The sequence below is a fragment of the Stylophora pistillata genome, chromosome 14, assembly GCF_964205215.1.
Source record: "Stylophora pistillata chromosome 14, jaStyPist1.2, whole genome shotgun sequence".
Lineage (NCBI taxonomy): Eukaryota > Metazoa > Cnidaria > Anthozoa > Scleractinia > Pocilloporidae > Stylophora > Stylophora pistillata.
In genome coordinates this window covers 10,190,810-10,213,881 of record NC_142532.1, presented here as the reverse complement: position 1 = coordinate 10,213,881, position 23,072 = coordinate 10,190,810, and the positions used below count along the sequence as shown (strand labels likewise).

General features: G+C 44.0%; 1 pseudogene; it reads left to right on the top strand.

Moving 5' to 3' along the window:
* Window positions 1-1,049: 1,049 nt before the first annotated feature.
* LOC148716465 (small subunit ribosomal RNA) lies at window positions 1,050-1,939 on the top strand (annotated as a pseudogene; the record flags this gene model as incomplete).
* Between the last annotated feature and the right edge of the window lie 21,133 nt (window positions 1,940-23,072).

The following is a 23,072-nucleotide window of genomic DNA, read 5'->3' as shown; positions in this document are numbered from 1 at the left end:
TAGTCATTTTGAAAGTCAGAGCCATGTCATAAACTATGACTATGACTATGACTACCTCTGACTAGGACTAGGACTATGCCTATGACTGGGGCCCTAACCCTTTAGGGTAACCGTTTGGGGTAAATTAGGGTGTGGCTGTGACTGTGACTGGTTACCTAACTTCGTGACCGACTCGTGACTGACCTGGTTGCCTGGTTGACTGCCTGTTTGACTGAAACGTTAACTGGCTCAATGATACTAGAGTGGCGATCTAACCCTATATCTAAGAGCTAAGGACTAACCCTGACCGTTTATTTAAGAGGTAAGAAGTAACCCAATCGCTAACACTAACCGATATTTATTCCTAACCATACCCCTATCCCTAGACCTAACCTAAATCTATTCTCGACCTCTACTTTACCCTACCCTTAGCCGTTATTTATTCCTTACCCTAACCCTAATTAGGGTTAGCGTTATACGGTTGGGGTAAGAATAAATTATTGGATGGATGAGCCTAGAGAAATTTTACTAACCCTAGCCGTAACCCTCAGGGGTTAGGGTTAGGGAAGAATTAGGATTACGGTATTAAACTCTGGTTAGGTTGGGGTTAGGGTTAAATTAGGATGAGGGTTAGGAATAAAATTAGGGTTAGGAATAAAATTACAGTTAGGGTTCATTTGATAACTTTTAGGCTTAGGGATAGGTATAAATTAAAGTTGGGGTTAGGGTTAGGGATAGGAATATGGATAGCATTTTCTTACATGCTACCTTTAGAGTCTAACCGGGTTCTGTTGGGGCAGCATGTCAGGAGATGGCACGGGGTAGTTGTACGCGGAAAAGACGTGGCATACATAGAGTTTTGTCTGCGCTGGGCAAATTAAGAGAGAAGACCCGATCGCTCGGCGACCTTTGATGGGGGAGCAACGAGCCAAGGCGCGATAATTTGGTGGCCTTTCACTGGGTGAGCTTTGGAAAGAACGTAGGGTGCGGCATCGTCCGCTGGTGGGAGAGGCTTGTGGCCGGAGTTTGAGTTGTTTTATTGGCGACTGACTCCAATTAGGGTTAGCTACCTTGTTGATCCTGCTAGTAGTGATATGCTCGTCCCAAAGACTAAGCCATGCATGTCTAAGTATAAGCACTAGTACTGTGAAACTTCCAATGGCTCAGTAAATCAGTTATCGTTTATTTGATTGTACCCTTACTACTTGGATAACCGTAATAATTGTAGAGGTTACAGTTGCGAAAAGTCCCGACTGTCTTCGGAAGGGATGTATTTATTAGAGTAAAAACCAATGCAGATTTTGCCCGGTGTTGTGGTGAATCATAGTAACTAATGGAATCGCACGGTCTTTGCGCTGGCGATGTTTTATTGAAATATCTATCCTATCAACTGTCGGTGGTAAGGTAGTGACTTACCATGGTTGCAACGGGTGACGAAGAATTAGGGTTCGATTCCGGAGAGGGAGCCTGAGAAACGGCTACCACATCCAAGGAAGGCAGCAGGCGCGCAGATTACCCAATCCTGACTCAGGGAGGTAGTGACAGGATATAACAATACAAGGCTTTTGCAAGTCTTGTAATTGGAATAAGCACAACCTAAATCCTTTAATGAGGATCCATTGGAGGGTAAGTCTGTTGCCAGAAACCGCGGTAATTCCAACTTCAATAGCGTATATTAAGGTTGTTGCAGTTAAAAAGCCCCTAATTGGATCTTGGGATAGCCCGACCGGTCTGCCGCAAGATACGTTACTGGCCGAGCTTTTCCTCCTCGCAGAGACTGGGTGTGCTCTTACCTGAGTGTGCTCGGGGTCTGGGACGTTTACTTTGAAAAAATTAGAGTGTTCAAAGCAAGCCGGTGCGTGAATACGTAAGCCTGGAATAATGGAATAGGACTTTGGTTCTAAAAGGACGTAAAGACAGCACAGTGACAATAACTCTCAAAAACGAAACAACAACTTTGAATTTAAATTTACAAGACAAGTCATGACATTCTCATGTCATCTTCGGTTACAAATGAGCATTTAACTGTTTTACATTTGAATATAAATTAAGGGACGTTACACACTACGTATCCGGGCTTACGTTACATTTGAATGTAAAAACGCGAAAAATGTAATTAGCGCGTGCTTGACTAGATCAAAAAATAAATAAATAAATATAGTAATAATAAAAATAGATTAGAAGACCAAGGAACAACATAAATAAAAGGAAAGAGACTATTCTAGGTGTTTCAATTCCTGATTAAGGATGGGTTTTTCCTACTTAATATGCAATGCCTCTTTGATCTTAATTTGGTATTTTGAAGCGACAGAATCTAAGATCGTGAAAGATTCAGTATCACAAGAGTCAAGACAGGCCCTTGGTGATTGCAGGTGCTTGTAAATATGCGAAGTTTTGAGAATACTTCTATCGAAGTAAGCAAAGCTGAGTTGGATTTGAATTTTCTTCAAAACTGTTTATCCTTCAATGTGTTTCCGATGTTCATCTGTTTTCAACTGCCTGACATAAGTAGACATGATGTACATGCTATTCGAAAACGCCTATTAAGAAGTGCTCTCGCCAAACGAGGAAAGGAACTCTGTAAGTTAACCATAGTAAGAGACAGATTAGCGGTGCATATCAATGGCATTGTCAGCAACATCGATGGATACATCCTCCATGGAACTATTAAATATAATGTAGAGAAGGCTGTGAAACGTGTTATCGACACTCACGAGGGGAAAATTAAAAAGTTTAACGCGAAACGTGATTCTACCGTTTGCTTCAACGGAGACAGTCGTCAACGTCTCGCCGCACAATCTCACGTCCGAACAATTGTTTCGGACGTGAGATTTTTCCTCGTGTTAACCGTGTTAACCTCGTTTTTCCTCGTGTTAACCGTGTTTTCAGCTTGAACTGAGCAAGACTTGACCCATTTCACTCTCTGGCCAAATTCCCAAGGAAACATCAAGTATCAAAAATATTTCATTGTTTCCTTAGAGACTGCCTGACCGACTGGTTGACTGCTTTTTACTAAGTTGTTGGCTGACAGGTAAGTGACTGGCAAACCAAAGGTGACTGACTGGTTGACATACTAGCTGGTATCAGACTGGCTGACTACCTACCGGTTCCTGAGTGACGAGTGACTCTCGGACTGATTGGTTGAATCAGTGTGTTGAAGCAGACTGGCTGTGACTCGTTACCAAACTTCGTGACAGATTCGTGAATGAGTGTCTAATTGCCTTGTTGACTGCCTAGATGACTGAAACGTTGACTGCTCTATGGTACTTGACTGGCCATCTGACTGGGTAAGTGACCGGGTTACCGACCGGCGACTGAAGATAATTGACTGGTGACTGGCTTGTTGACTGACCGGCTAACGAAATGGTTGACTGAAACATTGGCACTTGACAGGCTTACTTAATTGGTGACCGACTGGTGACTGAGTGGCTGATTGACTGGTGACTGCCTGGCTGGTTGACTGGCCGACTGACTAAGAAGTTGTCTGACCAAGTGGTACTTGGCTGGCTATCTGACTGGTTGTCTGACCTCCGAATCGACTGGTGAAGGAATGGCTCATTGAATGCTGAGTAACTGGCTGACTGCCTGATTAACTGACTGGGCGACTGAAAGGTTGACGGGTTTAATGGTATTGGACTGGATATCTGGCTGGTTAACTGACTTGCTGAACAACTGGTGACTGATCGGCTAGTTAACTAATGATTAAGTGACTCATTGACTAAGTGGCTGATTAAAAGACTGACTTAATCAATGGTACTTGACTGGCTATCTGTCTGGTTGGTCGACTTCCTGCCCAATTGGTCGCGAATAATAGACTGCTGACTGACTTGCCGACTGGCTGGTTGACTGACTCGGTTAATAAATGGTTGACTCGCTCAGTGGCACTTGACTTGCTATCTGACTTGTTAACTAACTTGGTGACCGACTTGTGACTAAGTGCCTCGTTGAATGGTGATTGAGATGCTGACTGGCTGGTTGACTCAGTGAATAACTGAATGCTTGAATGACTCACTGGCATTTGCTTGGCTATCTAACCGATTAACTAACTTTCTGACCAACTGCTAACTGAGTGTCTAACCGACTAACCTGGTGAATAACTGGCTGTGTCTTGTGGACTGACTGGATGACTCAGTGTTACCGAACTGGCTGTCTGACTAGTTACTTGAGTTTCTGATCGTTTGGCGACAAAGTGCTTAGCTGAATGGTGATTGAGATGGTGACTGGCATGCTAACTGAGTAAGTGACTAAATGGTCGGCTGACTCAGTGGCACTTGACTGGCTATCTGACGAGTTACCTGACTTGCTGATCGACTGGTGACTAACTGGCTGAGTGCCTGGTGGACTGGGTGGATGACTTGCTGGTGGTACGTTACTGGATTTCGTACAGGTTAACTGAGTTGCTGCCTGAGTGCGATGTTAACCGAGTGGTAACTGACTGGTTACTGACTGATGGTTAACTGGCTGATTGTTAACTTTCTTACTTACTTGTACTCCAACGGCTGACAAACTGGCTAACGGATTGTTTATCTAACTACTTGAGTGACTGGCTCAGTGAGTGGTTGTCCGACTGACTGAATTAATGGTTACTAACTTATTGACGGGTAAACTAACTAAGTGATACCTAACCGGCTGACTGACTGGTTGAGTGACTCGCTTGTGCCTCACTAGCCCTCCGACTTTTCGATCGACATGGTGACCGACTACCGACGAACTAATTAACTGAAGACGGACTTGTGAACTGGTTGGTACCGGAGCGGGATACTGTATGTCTAACTGACTGAGTTAAAGGTTCCCGAGCCTTTAACTGGTGACTGACTGATTGAATAAATCACTCGTAGCCGACTGGCGATCTGATTTGTTGACGGACGCACTGACTGGGAAACGATTGGGTAATTAACTGGTAACTGACTGGTTAATTGGTTGAATCACCCACTACTAGCTGACCAGCCTATTAACTGGTTGCCTATGTGGTTGGCTGTTTGGTGAACTATCCTTCTGACGAATTGTTGACTCACCAGTTAACTGACTTCTTAAATGAGTGATTGGTGACGTGGTGACCGACTGGTCGACTAACTTAGCGGTACCTGATCTGCTGATTAACCGGTTGACTGAGCTAGTGCTTCTTGAACGGCTGACTAACTGGGTTCCTAACTGGTTGACTGACTGAACGACTTTAAGATTATTGACTGGCGAGTGATTGCATACGGGAATCCTGAGATTTTGACTTCCTTGCTGACTCATTGACGCTGACTTTCTGGTTGAGCGACTGTTTAACTTACTGGTTGAATGACTGTTTGACTGGCTGGGTGATTGGCTTGCTGAGAGATTTATTAGTGGGTAAATACTGCCTTTCCATCTAATGGGTTGACCTAATCACTGGTGCCTGAGCGAGTGACTGACTTGTTGACTATCTTACTGAGCGACTGGAAATGGACTGACTAACTGAGTGTTTACTGACTTGAACACTACGTGACCGGGTGACTGACTGAGTGACAGACTTGGTAGTACTTGACCATCTGAGAAACTCTAACGCTACCTGGCTGACCCATAGGAGATTGACAGGCTTAAAGACTAGTTCACTGAGTGGTTGAGTGAATTACTGGTATCCAACTGTGTATCTTAAAGGTTGCCTCGGCTGTTGCCGACCCATTAATGAATGCACGGGTAAATGACTATCCAACTTAATGACAAGTGACCAGCTAACTAATTGGTTTACCACCTTGCTAATTGACTGGTGACTGACTTAATACACAAATAAAAAGTATAAACAAAGTGGTGACTGGCCTACTGGCTGACTGACTAGTCCACTTCGTCGGTGGTACCTGACCAGCAGACTGACTAGTTGACTGACACAGTGGCTCCTGAGGCCCCTTTGATTGGTCGACTGATGGGTTGACTGACCTTCATACCGACTGGCGACTGAAAGGCTGGGTGAGTGGCTGGTGGACTGACTGGATGACTGAGTGATTGAATGACTAAGTGGTACTTGACTGGTTATCGGACTAATCAACCGCCTTGCCAAGCGACTGGCGACTTCGTCGTATTTTGAGTCGTGACTGACCAGCTTACTGGCTGGTTTACTGACTCGCTGTCTGAATGTTTGAGTAACCCAGTCCTACTTAAATGGTTATCTGAATAGTTAACTGATTTGATGGCCGACTTTTGATTGAATGGCCAATTGAGGGGTGAATGATGGCCTGACTGGCCGTTATACTAATTAGCTCTCAGAATGGGTGAATGTCCGAGTGATATTTGTCTGGTTAACTGAACTGCTGAGCGATTCGTTACTGTGTTGCTAATTGAATGGTGACTGACTGGCTGACTGCGTGGTTGTCTGAAAGGCTGAGTACCCCAATGGTACCTAACTGGCTATGTGACTGGTTAACTGACTTTTTTACCGACTAGTGACTGCCAGGCTAGTCGAGTACTAAGTGACTGGCACTAGACTTGCTACCTAGCCAGTTAGCTGAGGTTTTCATCTTGTGGTGACTTGGAAGCTATATTAGTGTTGACTGTCTCGCTTGTTGACTGACTAGGTGACTGACTGTTTGACTGTCGTAAAAGTACTTGGTATGCTATTTACTTGGTTAACTGGTTTGCACAGCTAATGGTTCACTAATCCACCGCTACTTGACTAGGTATCTGATAGGTAAACTGAAATGTTGACCGATCAGGGACTAATTCACCCACTGACTGGTGACTGTTTTACCGACTGGATGACTAAATTGTTGACTGACTCACTGGTACTTCACTGGCTATCTGACCTGTTAGCTGAGTTGCTCACGGACTGGTGACTGATTGGCCTATCTACTGAGTCACTCACTGCCTGGTTGACTTATTGTATGACTGAAAGCTTGACTGAGTCAGTTACACTTCACTAATTATCGGAGTAGTTAAGTGACTCAGTGGTAATTAATGGGCTGGTGATTGCCATGCTGACTGACAAACGACGGGCTAATTGATGGTCAGCAAGTCACTTAACTACTCCGATAGTTAGTGTGGTGCAACTGTCAGTCAAGCATTCAGTCATACAATAAGTCATCCAGCCAGTGAGTGACCAGTAGGTAGGCCAACCAGTCACTAGGTGAGTCAGCAACTCAGTTAAAACGTCAGTTAGCCATTCAAGTACCACTGAATCAGTCAACCATGTAGTCATCCAGTCAGCCAACCAGCAAGTCAATCACCAGTCAATGGAAGAAGCAGTCACCGGTCGGTCAACAAGTCAGTTAACCAGTCACATACCCAGTTAGGTACCAGTGAATCAGTAAACCATTAGCTGAGCAAATAAGTGAGCCAAGTAAATAATCACTCTAGTACCACTAAGTCAGTGACCCAGTCAGTCACCCAGTCAGTCGATAGGCGAGACAGTGAATACTAAAATAGCCTCCAGGTCACCACTCGGTGGGCAACTTAGTTAACTAGTTAGATGGATGGTCTAATACTATTCAACTTGTCAACCTCTCAGTCAGCCAGTTACTCAGCACTCAATTAGCCACGCAGTCACCAGTCGGTAACTAAGTCAGTTAACTAGTCACATAGCCAGTCAGATACGATTAGGGTAGTCAACCTTTTATTTAGGCAGTCAGACAACGAAGCAGTCAGCCAGTCAGTAACCATTCAATTAGCCACTCGGTAACGAATTGCTCAGCAAGTCAATTAACCAGACAAATATCACTTTAACAGTCACCCATTACGAGAGTAAACTGGTCAATCTGCCAGTCAGGCCGTCAATCACCTATCAATTGGCTACTGAATCACAAGTCCGCCAGCTAATCAGTTGACCAGTCAGTTAACCACTAAAGGTGGAGTGGATTACTCAAACATTCAGACAACGAGAAAGTAAACCAGCCAGTCATCAGGTCAGTTACGACGAAAAAGGCGACGCAGTCGCGAGTCGTTCGGTAAGTTGGTTAACCAGTCAGATAACCAGCCAAGTACCAGTTAGTCATTCAACCATTCAGTCATCCAGTCAGTCCACCAATCACTCACCCAGCCACTCAGTCACAAGTCGGTAAGCAAGTGAGTCAACCCATAAGTCAACTAATGACATAGGCGTCAGGAACCAATGAGTCAGTCAACTAGTCAGTCGTCTGGTAAGGTACTACTGACGAATTCGACCAGTCAGTCAGCTAGTCAGCCAGTCACAACTTTGTTAGCTAGTCAGTCACAAGTCGCTTATTAAGTCAGTCACCAGTCAATTAGCAAGGTGGTAAACCAATCAGTAAGCTTGTCACTTGTCAGTCAGTCAGATAGTCACTAACCCTTGCATTCATTAATGGGTCCGCAACCCAGTCAACCATTGAGATACACAGTTGGATACCAGTAGTTCACTCAACCAATTGGTAAAATAGTCAACAAGCCAGTCAATCACCAATGCGTCATTCAGGTAGCGTAACAGTTTGTCAGCCCATCAAGTACTAGCAAGTCTGTCCCTTAATCTGTCACTCAGCCACTCATTGAGCAGTTTGCTAACCACTCAGTTAGTCAAACCATTACTAGTCGTTCAGTAAGGTAGTCAACAAGTCAGTCGGTCAGGTATCAGTGATTTGTTCAAACCATTAGACGGTCAGGCAGATATCCACACCAATAAGTCAGCAAGTCAATCACGCAGCCAATCAATTAGTCATTTAACCCATCAGTCAATCAGTCGCTAAACCAGGACGTCAGTAGTGAACAATTAGGGAGTAAACCATCAGTCACTAACAAGTCAGTTGCCACTTGGCTAACATCGCACTTAGAGAGCAAGTCAATTAACCAGTCTGATAACCAATCAAGTACCACTAAGAAAGTCATCCATTCAGTCATCCATTCAGTCTGCCAGGCACTTAGCCAGCTATTCACCAGTCGGTCAGATAGTCAGGTAACTGTTCAGATAGCCAGTCAAGTGCCACTGAGTAAGCCGGCCAGTCAGTCACTCACTCAGTCAACCTGCCAGTCAACATCTCAATCACCATTCAGCTAGGCACTTAGTTGCCAGTCGGTAAGCAACTCAGCTAGCTAGTCAGACAGTCAGTCAAGTACCATTGAGTCATCCAGTCAGTCCACAAAACACTCAGCCAGTTAGTCCCCAGGCAGTTAGTCACTCAGTCAGCAGTCCTTGAGCAAGTTAATTAACCGGTTAGATAGCCAAGCAAGGAACACTGAGTCAGCCAACCGTTCAGTCAGTTACTCAACTAACCAGCCAGTCAGCATCTCAATTACCATTCAACTAGGCACTTAGTCACAAGTCGGTCACGAAGTTAGTTAACCAGTCAGATAGCAAGTCAAGTGCCTCTGAGCCAGTCAACCATTCATTAATCGGATCCGTCAACCAGCCAGTCGACCAGTCAGTAAGTAGTAGTTTATTAGTGACATAGGGTTCATTTTATCTCCAAGTCGACTAACAAAACATATAGCCAGTCAATCACCATTGACTTAATCAATCTTCAATTAGCCGCTTGGTCAGCGAGTCGCTTAGTCACCAGTCAATTAGCCGACCAGTCACCAGTTGTACACCAAGTCAGTTAACCAGACAGATATACGGTCCAGTACCATTAAGCCAGTTTACCTTTCAGTCGGCCAGTAAGTCAAACAGGCAGTAAGCCAGTCAGTAAGTGCGATGTTGGCCGAGTGGCAACTGCCTAGTTACTGACTGCTGTATTACTGGCTGATTGTTAACTATTTCAACGGCTGACTAACTGGCTAACTAATTGATTAGCTAGGTGCTTGAGTAACCGGTTGAGTGAGTAGTTACCCGACTAACTGAGTTAATGGTTACTGACTAATTGACGGGTAAACTAACTCACTAATACCTGACTGGCTGACTGACTGGTTAAGTGACTCGCTCGTGCCTCACTAGCCCTCCGACTTGTTGACTGACATGGTGACCGACTACCCACAAACTCATTGGCTGATGGCGGAGTTCTGATTTAACTAATTGGTAGCTCAGCGAGTTACTGAATGTTTAACTTACTGAATGAGTTGAAGGTTCCTGAGCCGATTTACTGATTGATTGACTGACTCAATAGTAGCTGACTGGCCATTTGACCTGTTGACGGACGCGCCGACTAAAAACTAATTGGCTAGGGTTACTCAACCATTCACACAGAGAGTCAGTAAACCACCCAATCAGCTGGTCAGTCGCGACTCAAAATGTCATCAGTCATCCAGTCAGTCCACCAGCCACTCACCCAGCCAATCAGTAACCAGTCGTTAAGCAAGTCAGTCAACCCATTAGTCAACTAGGCAGATAGGCGTCAGCAACCAATGAGTCAGTCAACTAGTCCATCAGCTTGTCAAGTACCACTGTCGATGTCGACCAGTCAGTCAGCCAGTCAGCCAGTCAGTCAGTCACCACTTTGTTAGCTAGTCAGTCACTAGTCGCTTATTCAGTTAGTCACCACACCGCTAGCAAGGCAATAAACCAATCACTCAACTGGTCACTTGTCAGTAAGTCGGATAGTCACTTAGCCGTGAATTTATTAATGGTCCGCAACTCAGTCAACCATTGAGATACACAGAAGCATACCAGTAATTCACTCAACCACTCACTAAACTAGTCACTAAGCCAGTCAATCACCTATAGGTCAGCCAGGTAGCGTAACAGTTTGTCATCCGGTCAAGTACTAGCAAGTCAGTCACTCGGCCACTCAGTGAGCAAGTCAGTAACCACTCAGTTCGTCAGTCCATTACCAGTCGCTCAGTAAGGTAGTCAGCGAGTCAGTTAGTCTGTGAGGTACCAGGGATTAGGTCAACCCAGTTAACGGTCAGAAAGTAATCACCCACCAATAAATCTTTAACCAAGACAATCACCTAGCATGTCAAACAGTCATTTAACCAGTCAGTCAATAGTTCGCTCAACCGGGAAGTCACCGAGTTAAGTACCAATGAATGATTCACCAGTCGACCAGTAAGCCAGTCAACACCTTAGGATTCCAGTTAAGTAACAGTAGGTCGGTCAAGCCGTCAGTCAGCCGTTCAAATATCATTGACTCACTCAAGCAGTCAATCAGGTGACGAGTCATCATTCAGTCAACTAGTTAGTAAACCAGTCAGTCAGTTAGTCAGGTACTAGTGGGTTATTCAATTAGTCAGTTGGCCTATTACTCAATCGTCAGTTAGACAGTCCGTCAGCACTCGGCCACGAGTGACTTCATTAACAAGTCAGACAGTCACTGTATCAATCAGTTGGCAGTCAGTAATCTTTAAGTCCTTCATTCAGTCAACGAGTTAGGGACCCAGTTAGTCAGCCGTTCATGAATCAGTGTTTAAGTCATCCAGTTAGCCAGCGCATCAGGTACCAGTGAATAGTAAACCAAGTAGAACAAGTAAATAGGCCGGTCACCTAGTAGTGAGTCAGTCAGCCACTTAACCAGTCAGTTACCAGTCAATTAGCAATCGTTTCTCAGTAAATGCGTCAGTCAACAAGTCAGATTGCCTGTCAACTACCAGTGAATCAGTCAATCCGTCAGTCTCTCAGCTCAGAAACCTTTAACTCAGTCACTCAGTTAAACATTCACTAACCCGCTCAGGTAACAACCAATTAGTTCAAAAGTCCGTCACCTGTCAATAAGCCCGTCGGTGGTCGGTCACCGTGTCGGTCACCATCACCTTTTTGACTAGATTGCATCGAAATCTGAAAGAGAACCCCAAACTTTGGATGATACCTGATTTTTCCAGCAACATTTGGACAGAGGGTGAAAATGTGCGAAGTCTTGCTCAACTCGGGCTGAGAACACAGTTTTCCAAAATGTATCTACGAACAAGCCAAATCCAATTTTATTGACCAGATTGTAATGAAGTCTATAAGAAAAAACTAGAATTTAGTTTAAACACGATGTTTCCTGCTGAATGTGGTCTTACTGAGAAATGGCTGAAGTTTTGTTCAACTCAGACTAAGAACTCGGATTTGCAAAAGCTATCTGCAAACTTGCCATAACCAATTGATTTCAATAGATTATGCCGAAACCTGTAAGAAAACACTAACATTTGCTTTAGATCGGATCTTTCTTACGAAATTTGGACATAGAGTGAAATTCGTCAACTCTTGCCCAACTCCTACTAAAAATACGGTTTCACAAATGGTATCTCGAGACAAGTCAACACCAATCTTTTTTACAAGATTCTGTTAAAATCTCTAAGATAACACTAAAATGTGGTTGACACCCGATGTTTCCTGCGAAATTTGGCCACAGAGTGAAATGAGTCAACACTTGCTCAACTCGCGCTGAAAACTCGGTTTCTTAAAAAGTAACCAATCTTTTTCAATACATCATGCTGAAATCTGTGAGACAACACTACAACCTGGTTGAGACCCAATGTTTCTTAGAAAATTGGGACAGAGAGTAAAATGCGTCGTCTTGCTCAACTCCTACTATAAATACTGTTTTAGAAAAACGTATCTGCAAAGAAGTCAAGAGCAATTTTTTTGAATAGATTGTGTTCTAATCTGAGAGAAAACATCAAGATTTGTTTAATGTTTCCTTCGAAATTTGGCTAGAGAGTGAAATGGGTCAAGTTTTCCTCAACTCGCGCAGAGAGGCCTTTTAAAAGATTATTTGCAAAGCCAAAACAAACTTTTTTTCAATAAATTGTGCTAAAATGAGTGAGAAAACCCTAAAATTTGCTTCATAGTCAGTTTTTCCTGCGAAATGCCCTCAGAGAGTGAAATGCGTCGTCTTTTTCAACTTGCAGTGAAAGTACTCGGGTCTTAAAGAAAGTCTCTGGAAACAAGCAAAAAGCAATTCTTTTCAATACATTCTCTTGATATCCATAAGAAAACGCTAAAAATTGCTTGACACCCGGTATTTCCTGCGACATTTGGCCACAGTGAAATGCGCCAGGTCAGGCAGTTAACCAGTCACTCAGGCGGTCAGATACCAGTGGGTTAGCCAGTCAGTCACCAAACCGTACACAAGGCAGCAACCAAGTCAGTCAGCTTCTCAGGTACCCAGTGAGTCAGTCAACTACTTATTCAGTCAAGCACTATTCTGTCAGTTAGCCAATCCTTAAGCCAATCAGTCACCAGTCGGGGAGAAAGTCAATTAACCATTGGGTCAACCCGTCAGTGAACCGATCAGATTGCCATCAGGAACCAATGAGTCAGTCAACTAGTCAGTCAGCTGGACAGGTACCACCGAGGAGGTCGACCAGTCAGCCAGCCAGTCAGCCAGTCACCAATTTGTTAGCTAGTAAGTCAATAGTCACTTGTTAAGTCAGTCAACAAGCTAGCAAGTTGGCAAACCAATCAGTTAGCTCGTCACTCGTCAGTCAGTCAGACAGTCACTTAGCCAGTCATTCGCCAATGGGTCAGCAACCCAATCAACCTTGACATACACATTCGCATACCAGTAATTCACTCAACCACTCAGTCAACTAGTCACAAGCCAGTCGATCACTTATGGGTCAGCCAGGTAGCGTAAGAATTACTCAGCCGGTCAAGTACCAGCAAGTCTGTTAGTCAGTCAGTCACTCAGCCATTGGACTTGCTGATCGACCAGTCACTGATTCTCCCATTGACTGGTGACTGGCTGGCTGGTTGACCGACTGCATGATTAAATGGTTGAGCCATTCAACTTCAGCCATTCAACTTGCTGACCGACCAGTGACTGATTCTCCCATTGACTGGTGACTGGCTGGCTGGTTGACCGACTGGATGACTAAATGGTTGACTGACTCAGTGGTACTTGACTGGCTATCTGACTGGTTAACTGAGTTGCTGACGGACTGGTAGCTCATTCGCCTATCTACTGGTCACTGACTGGCTGGTTGACTTATTGTATGAGTGAATGCTTGACTGACTCAGTTGCACTTTACTAACTATCGGAGTAGTTAAGTGCCTTGCTGACCGATTGTTGAATTGGTGGTTAATTGGCTGGTGACTGACCTACTGACTGACAAAGGATGGGTAATCGATAGTGACTCACTGGTTAAGTGGTTGACTTACTCACTAGTAGCTAACCAGCTTATTTAGTGGTTGCCATAGTTGTTGGCTGACTGGCTTACTAAACTGGTGACCGACATGGTGACTCAGCAGCTAACTGACTGGCTAACTGACTGACTTGTGACCTGGTGACTGACTGGTTGATTGAATTAGTTGTTCCTGATCCGGTGGCTGACTGGTTGACTGACACACTGGCTCCTGAATGGCTGAGTAACTGGCTCACTAACTGGTTGACTGACTGAATGAGTTAAAGGTTACTGACTGGCAACTGACTCAGTGAATGGTTGACGGAGTCATTGGTACCTGAGTACTAGTCTGACTTGCTAATTAACTCTCTCGTGAGCGAATAGTGAATGACTGTCTAACTGATGGCTGAGTGATAGGCTCACTGACTAATTGAATGACCCACTAGTACCTAACTGGCTGTCTCACTGGTTGAATAACTAGTTGACTGGTGATTTTCTGGGTGACTGACTTGTTGTCTGACTCAATGGTATGGGAGCGGCTGACTGACCTCTTGACTGACTTAGTGTTACTTGACTGGACCCTGAGGTGTTGACTGTGTTGCTGATCGACAGATGGCTTATTAACTGGAACTTGACGCGCTGACTTCCTTGTTAACCGACTAATTGACTGACTGGTTTACTAACTGGTTGACTGGCTGGGTGGTTGACTTGTTGACAGACTTACTACTGGCTGACTATCGTGTGAACGTTTTACTGGTTGACTGATTTACTGGTCTCTGACCGCCTAACTGACTTGTGGACTATCTTACTAACCGAGTGCTAAAAGACTGACTAAGAGAGTGTTTACTGACTGACTGGCCGAATGGCTGAGTGACTGACTGACTAACAGTCAATTAGCCACTCAGTAACGAATCGCTCAGCAGGTCAGTTACCCAGACAAACTTCACTCAGAGTCACCCATTCAGAGAGCCAATAAGTCAACAGGCCAGTCAGGCCATCAGTTACCCGTCAATTAGCCACTTAATCACAAGCTGGCCAGCAAATCAGTTAAGCAGTCACATAACCACTCAAGCACGACTGGTTTACTCAACCATTCAGACAGAGAGTCAGTAAACCAGCATATCAGCTGGTCACTTACGACTAAAAAAGCGACGCAGTCGCCAGTCGGTCAGCAAGTTAGTTAACCAGTAACATACCCAGGCAAGTACCAGTGATTCAGTGAGCCATTAGCTGAGCAATTCAGTAAACCAATTAAATAGCCACTTAAGTACCACTAAGTCAGTTAACCACTCAGTCACCCAGTCAGTCAACAAGCGAGACAGTCAACACTAAAATAGCCCCCAAGTCACCACTCCCTAAGCAACTCAATTAACTAGTTAGATAGCCAGTCTAGTACCATCGAGCTAGTCCACCTTTTAGTCAGCCAGTCAATCAGCACTCAATTAGCCAAACAGTCACCAGTCGGTCACCAAGTCAGTTAACCAGTCAGATAGCCAGTCAGGTACCATTAGGGTAGTCAACCCTTCGTTCAGCCAGTCACACAGCCAAGCAGTCAGCCAGTCAGTCACCAGTCAATTAGCCACTCAGTAACGAATCGCTCAGCAGGTCAGTTAACCAGACAAATATCACTCAGAGTCACCCATACAGAGAGCCAATAAGTAAAAAGGCCAGTCAGGCCGTCAGTTACTCGTCAATTAGCCAATCAATCACAAGCTGGCCAGCAAATCAGTTAAGCAGTCACATAACCACTAAAGCACGACTGGGTCACTCAACCATTCAGACAGAGAGTCAGTAAACCAGCCAATCAGCTGGTCAGTTACGACTCAAAAAGCGACGCAGTCGCCAGTCGGTCGTCAAGTCGGTTAACCAGTCCGGTAGCCAGTCAAGTACCCCTGAGTCAGTCAACCATTCAGACATCCAATCAAGTCCACCAGCCACTCACCCAGCCAATCAGTCACCAGTCGGTAAGCCAGTCAGTCAACCCATCAGTCAACTAGTCAGATAGGAGTCAGGAACCAATGAGTAAGTCAACTAGTCCGTCATTTTGTCAGGTCCGACTGACGATGTCGACCAGTCAGTCAGCCAGTCAGCCAATAACCACTTTGTTAGCTAGTCAGTCACTAGTCTCTTATTCAGTCAGTCACCAGTCCGTTAGGAAGGTGGTAAACCAATCAGTCAACTGGTCACTTGTCAGTAAGTCGGATAGTCACTTAGCTGTGCATTTATTAATGGTCCGGTCAAGTACTAGCAAGTCTGTCACTCAGTCAGTCACTCGGCCACTCAGTGAGCAAGTCAGTAACCACTCAGTTCGTCAGTCTATTGCCAGTCGCTGAGTAAGGTAGTCAACGAGTCAGTTAGTCGGTCCGGTACCAGTGAGTAGGTCAACCCATTCACGGTCAGAAAGTAATCACTCACCAATAAGTCTGTCAGCAAGTCTATCATCTAGCCAGTCAACCAGTCATCTAACCAGTCAGTCAATAGTTCGCTCAACCAGGAAGTCACCGAGTTAGGTACCAATGAATGAGTCAGCAGTCGACCAGTAAGGCAGTCAACCCCTCAGGATTCCAGTTAAGTAACAGTAGGTCGGTCAAGCCGTCAGTCAGCCGGTCAAATATCATTGAGTCAGTCAAGCAGTCAGCCGGCGAGTCATCATTCAGTCAACTAGTTAGTAAACCAGTCAGTCAGTTAGTCAGGTACTAGTGGGTATTCAATTAGTCAGTGAGCCTATTACTCAGACGTTAGTTACACAGTCCGTCAGTAGTCGGCCACGAGTGACTTAATTAAGAAGTCAGACAGTTACTGAATCATTCAGTCGCCAATAAGTAATCTTTAAGTCTTTCAGTCAGTCAACCAGTTAGGGACCCAGTTAGTCAGCTGTTCATGAAACAGTGTGTCAGTCAACCAGTTAGCCAGCGGATCAGGTACCAGGGAATAGCAAATTAACCAGTAAATAGGCTAGTCAGCTAGAAGCGAGTCAGTCAACCACTTAACCAGTCAGTTACCAGTCAATTAGCCAATCGTTTCTCAGTCAGTGCGTCAGTCAACATGTCAGATTGCCAGTCAGCTACCAGTGAGTAAGTCAATGAGTCAGCCACTCTGCTCAGGAACCTTCAACTCAGTCTGTCAGTTAAACATTCAGTAACCCGCTCAAAAACCAACCAGTTAGTTCACAAGTCCGTCATCAGTCAATTAGGCCGTCGGTAGTGAGTCGGTATGTCGGTCAACAAGTCGGATGGCTAGTTAGGCAGCAGCGAGTCACTCAACCAGTCGATAAGCCGGCCAGTTACCAGTGAGTTAGTTTACCTGACAATAAGTCAGTAATCATTTACTCAGTCAGTCGGTTAACAACTCACTCAACCAGTCACTCAAGAAGTTAGATAACCAGTCAGTTAGCCAGTTAGTAAGCCGTTGAGGTACACGTCAGTCAGCAAGTTAACAATCAGCCAGTTAACCATCAGTCAGTAACCAGTCAGTTGCCACTCGGTTAACATCGCACTCAGGCAGCAAGTCAGTTAACAAATCCGACAACCAGTCAAGTACCACTAAATAAGTCAACCATTCAGTCATACAGTCAGTCCACCAGGTACTCAGCCAGTTAGTCACCAGTTGATCAGCAAGTCAGGTAAATGGTCATATAGCCAGTCAAGTGCCACTGAGTCAGCCGACCAATCAGTCACTCACTCAGTCAACCTGCCAGTCAGCATCTCAATCACCATTTAGCTGTTCACCAGTCGGTCAGCAACTCGGGTAACTAGTCAAAATTGTCAGTCAAGTACCATTGAGTCATCCAGTCAGTCCACAAGACATTCAGCCAGTTAGTCACCAGGCAGTTAGTCACTCAGTCAGCAGTCGGTCAGCAAGTTAGTTAACTGGTTAGATAGCCCAGCAAGTACCACTAAGTCAGCCAACCATTCCGTCAGTGACTCAGTCAACCAGCCAGTCAGCATGTCAATCACCATTTAAATAGGCACTTAGTCACAAGTCTGTCACCAAGTTAGTTAACCAGTCAGATAGCAAGTGAAGTGCTACTGAGCCAGTCAACCATTCATTAATCGAGTCAGTCAACCAGCCAGTCGTCCAATCAGTCAATAGTAAATTATTCGCGACATAGTCCCCATTTGATCAGCAAATCGACTAACCAGACAGATAGCCAGTCAAGTACCATTAAGTCACACAGTCTTTCAATCAGCCACTCAGTCAACGAGTGACTTAGTCACCAGTCAATTAGCTGACAAGTCACCAGTTGTACACCAAGTCAGTTAACCAGTCAGATATCCAGTCCAGTAATATTAAGTCAGTCAACCTTTCAGTCGACCAGTCGGTCAATCAGGCAGTCAGCCAGTCAGTCAGCAATTAATAACCCACTCACCCACCAGTCGGTTCGCAAGTCAGACAGCCAATCAGATAGCCAGTCAAGTACCACTGGGTCGGACAACTTTTCAGTCAGTCGGTCAGTCAACCAGCCAGGCAGCGAGTCAGTCACCAGTCAAGTAGCCACTCAGTCACCGGTCGCTGGGAAGTCAGTTAACCTGTCAAGTGCCAATAGTTCAGTCAACCTTTCTGTTAGCTGGTCAGTCAACAAGACAGTTTCTCACCAGTCGATCAGCAAGTCAGGTAAATGGTCAGATAGCCAGTCAAGTGCCACTGAAACAGCCGACCATTCAGTCACTCACTCAGTCATCCTGCCAGTCACCATCTCAATCACCATTTAGCTAAGCACTTGGTCGCCAGTCGATCACCAAGTCAGGTAACTAGTCAGACAGCCAGTTAAGTAACATTGAGTCATCCAGTCAGTCCACAAGACACAGCCAGTTAGTCACCAGGTTAGTCGGTTAGTCACTCATTCAGCAGTTGGTCAGCAAATTAGTTAACAGGTTAGATAGCCGAGCAAATAACATTGAGTCATTCAACCATTCACTCACTCAATGAGTCAACCAGCCAGTCAGAATCTCAATCACCATTCAACAAGGCACTCAGTCACATGTCGGTCACCAGGTTAGTTAACCAGTCAGATAGCAAGTCAAGTGCCACTGAGCGGGTCAACCATTCATTAACCGAGTCAGTCAACCAGCCAGTCGGCCAGTCAGTCAGCAGTCTATTATTTACGACCAATTAGGCAGCAAGTCGACCATCCAGACAGATAGCCAGTCAAGTACCATAGGTCTGTCAACCTTTCAGTCGGCCGGTCAGTCAATCAGGCAGTCAGCCAGTTATTCAGCATTCAATGAGCAATTCCCTCACCAGTCGATTCGCAGGTCAGACAACCAGTCAGATGCCCAGTCAAGTGCCACTGGGTCAGAAAACTTCTTAGTCAGTCGGCTAGTCAACCAGCAAGTCAGTCACCAGTCAATTAGCCACTCCGTTACCAGTCGGTCAGCAGTTACCCAGTCAGATGGCCAGTCAAGTAACATTGAGCAATCAACATTTCAGTCATCTAGGCAGTCAACAAGGCAATTAGACACTCATTCACGAATCTGTCACGAAGTTAGGTAACGAGTCATATCTAGTCACCTTCAACACACTGATTCAACCAATAAGTCAGAGAGTCACTCGTCACTTAGCAACCGGTAGGTGGTCAGCCAGTCTAATACCAGCTAGTATGTCAACCAGTCAGTTAGCCAGTCAGTCACCTTTGTTTTGCCAGTCACTCACCTGTCGGCCAACAACTTAGTAAAAAACAGTCAACCAGTCGGTCAGACAGTCTCTAAGGAAACAATAAAATGTGGTTGATACTTGATGTTTCCTTGGGAATTTGGCCAGAGAGTGAAATGGGTCTACTCTTGCTCAGTTCATGCTAAAAACACGGTTATGCAAAAAGTATCCGCAGACAACCCAAAAGCAGTTTATTTTACTAGATTGCATTGCAATCTGTAAGAAAATACTAAAATTTGCTTAATACCCGGTTTTCCTGCAAAACTTGGTTAGAGATTGAAAAGGCTCAATTCTTGCTCAACTCACGCTAAAAGCACGGTTTTGCAATATTTATTTGCAAAGAAGCCGAAAGCAATCTTTTTTCCTACATACCATCGAAATCTAAGAGAAAACGCCAAAATTTGGTTGAGACCCGATCTTTCCTGCAAAATTTGGCCAGAGAGTGATATGTGCCAAATTTTGCTCAGCTGTGGCTCAAACCACGGTTTTACGATAAAGTATCTACGAACAAGGCAAATCCAACTGTTTTCATCAGATTGTATTAAAATCTATAAGAAAACACTAAAATTTGGATGAAAGACGCTGTTTCCTGCGAAATGTGGCTACAGCGTGGAGTAGGTCGTCTTTCTCAAATCTCGCTGAGAACTCGGTTTTGCAAAAAAGTATCTGCAAACACGTAAAAACCAATTTTTTTGAGAGATTGTGTTCAAATTACTAAAAACACAAAATGTGGTTGATACTTTATGTTTCCTGGGATATTTAGCCAGAGAGTGAAATGGGTCAAGTCTTGCTGAACTCACTCTGACAACAGCCAAAAAGTTGTTTGTTTGACTAGATTGCATTGAACTCTGTAAGAAACCACTAAAATTTCCTTCATACCTGGTGTATCCTTTAAAACTTGGCCAGAGAGTAAAAGGGGTAAAGTCTAGCTCAACTCACTCTGAAAACACGCTTTTGCAAAAAGTATTTGCAAACAACCCAGAAGCACTTGTTTTACTAGATTGCATTAAAATCTGTAACAAAACACAAAAATTTGCTTAACACCCAGTGTTTCCTGGAAAATTAGGCCAGACAGTGAAATAAGTCAAGACTGGCTCATCTCACGCTGAAAACACGGTTTTGCAAAAATTATCTGTAAAGCCAAAACATTCTTTTGACTAGATTGCATCGAAATCTGAAAGACAACGCTAAAATTTGGATGATACCCGATCTTTCCAGCAACATTTGGAGAGAGAGTAAAAATTTGCCAAGTCTTGCTCAACTCAAGCTGAAAAGACAGTTTTCCACAATGTATCTACGAACAAGCCAAATCCAATTTTTTTGACCAGATTGTAATGAAATCTATAAGAAAAAACTAGAATTTAGTTTAAACACGATGTTTCCTATGAAATGTGGCCACAGTGAGAAATGGGTTGTCTTTTTCAACTCAGGCAAAGAACTCGAAATAGCAAACGGTATCTGCAAACTTGCCAAAACCAATTGTTTTCAATAGATCATTACAAAATATGTAAGAAAACACTAACAGTAGGGTTTAGCGGTAACATCAGGGTTAGGGTTAGGAATATGGATGGCATTTTCCTACATGCTACCTTCAGAGTCTAACCGGGTTCTGTTGGGGCAGCATGCCAGGAAACGGCACGGGGTAGTTGTACACGGAAAAGACGTGGCTACATAGAGTTTTGGTCTGCGTTGGGCATAATAGGAGAGAAGGCCCGATTGCTCAGCGACCTTTGATGGGGACGCCTTGACGGGGGAGCAACGAGCCAAGGCGCGATCTTTTAGTGGCCTTTCGCTGTCTGAGCGTTGGAAAAAACGGAGGGTGCGGCATCGTCCGTTGGTGGGAGAGGCTTGTGGCCGGAGTTTGAGTTGTTTTATTGCCGATTGACTCCGATATCGGTTAGCTACCTTGTGTATCCTGCTAGTAGTCATATGCTTGTCTCAAAGATTAAGCCATGCATGTCCAAGTATAAGCACTAGTATTGTGAAACTTCGAATGCCTCAGTAAAATAGTTATCGTTTATTTGATTGTACCCTTACTACTTGGATAACCGTAGTAATTCTAGAGGTTACAGTTGCGAAAAGTCCCGAATGTCTTCGGAAGGGATGTATTTATTAGAGTAAAAACCAATGCAGATTTTGCCCGGTGTTGTGGTGAATCATAGTAACTAATCGAATCGCACGGTCTTTGCGCTGGCGATGTTTCATTGAAATATCTACCCCATCAACTGTCGATGGTAAGGTAGTGGCTTACCATGGTTGCAACGGGTGACAAAGAATTAGGGTTCGATTCCGGAGAGGGAGCCTGAGAAACGGCTACCACATCCAAGGAAGGAAGCAGGCGCGCAGATTACCCAATCCTGACCTAGGGAGGTACTGACAAGATATAACAATACGAGGCTTTACAATACAACGATTAATGTCTTTTCCCCCACTTTCATTATTACATATGCAACCTTCCTTCCATCCCCAAATCCTCATTAACAAAATGGTTACCCTTTTTCCTGAAGCTTATAACTTCCCCAAAATTAAAGATTAAGACATGAAATTTATACACAATATAGCCAATTTTATATTATTTGTGCCGCTTGAATTTCTTGTGATTTAATTAAATATCTTTTATTTTATTAATATTTATCTTTCAACTTTCAGAAAATGAGACGCGAAGATCATGACAAATGTCCAATTATTTTGCCAACATTTTATCAAACTACAACAACTTATATACCATAATAAATACCTAATTAAGGGGAAGACATTGGTGTATTTATATTCTCTAAAGGTTTGAATCCACATGTGCTGGAGACGCTAAGAGATTGAAAGGTTTAGGTAGTTACCCACTAGCCCTGATGCCAAAAAAATTCATTAAAAAGTTAGGTTTTAAGTAAAGAAGCCGTACTTTCACGTATGTGCAGACATGCTTACTTAGTATATTTACACAAGGTTTCATATCATTTGATTGAAAAGTGTAGAAATTATCGCAGTTAGGGCTAAATTTTGGGTAACCACCTTAACATCTCTGGAGAATCAGGCTAAAAATATCTCAAAGAAGCCTAAATTTGGTATGTACATAGTTTGCACCATTCCTCATTCAGTGATTTTAACTAACGTCCATTCCCTCTAATTTTAGAAATCTGACGGAAAGCAAAAAAAACTTTGGTATAGGTATATACCCTACACAAGGCTTGACACGAAACTCAACCTTGAAACTAGTGCTAGATCGCAAAACTGCTAAAACCTTTATTCTCGGGAGTTGAGAGCTGACATTTTCATAGGATGCTTATGGCATACTTTCTATCATGTGCACCAAGTTTCAAGTCATTTCAATGAATAGTTTGGATTTTTTAGCCCTTTTCGTCAAATTTGCATATTTTGAGAAAAGTGAGTGTTAGGGCTAAAAGGCTTTTCGCGATTTTTTAAGCACCATCTCATTGAATGTAGACAAGTTATACATCGTTGGAAAGTTCGTATTAAGGAATACAACTTGATGTATTCAAAATTATTCAAATAATTTCTTCGCATGCGCTGGAGACCAAAAAAGCTCGAAAAAAGGGGCT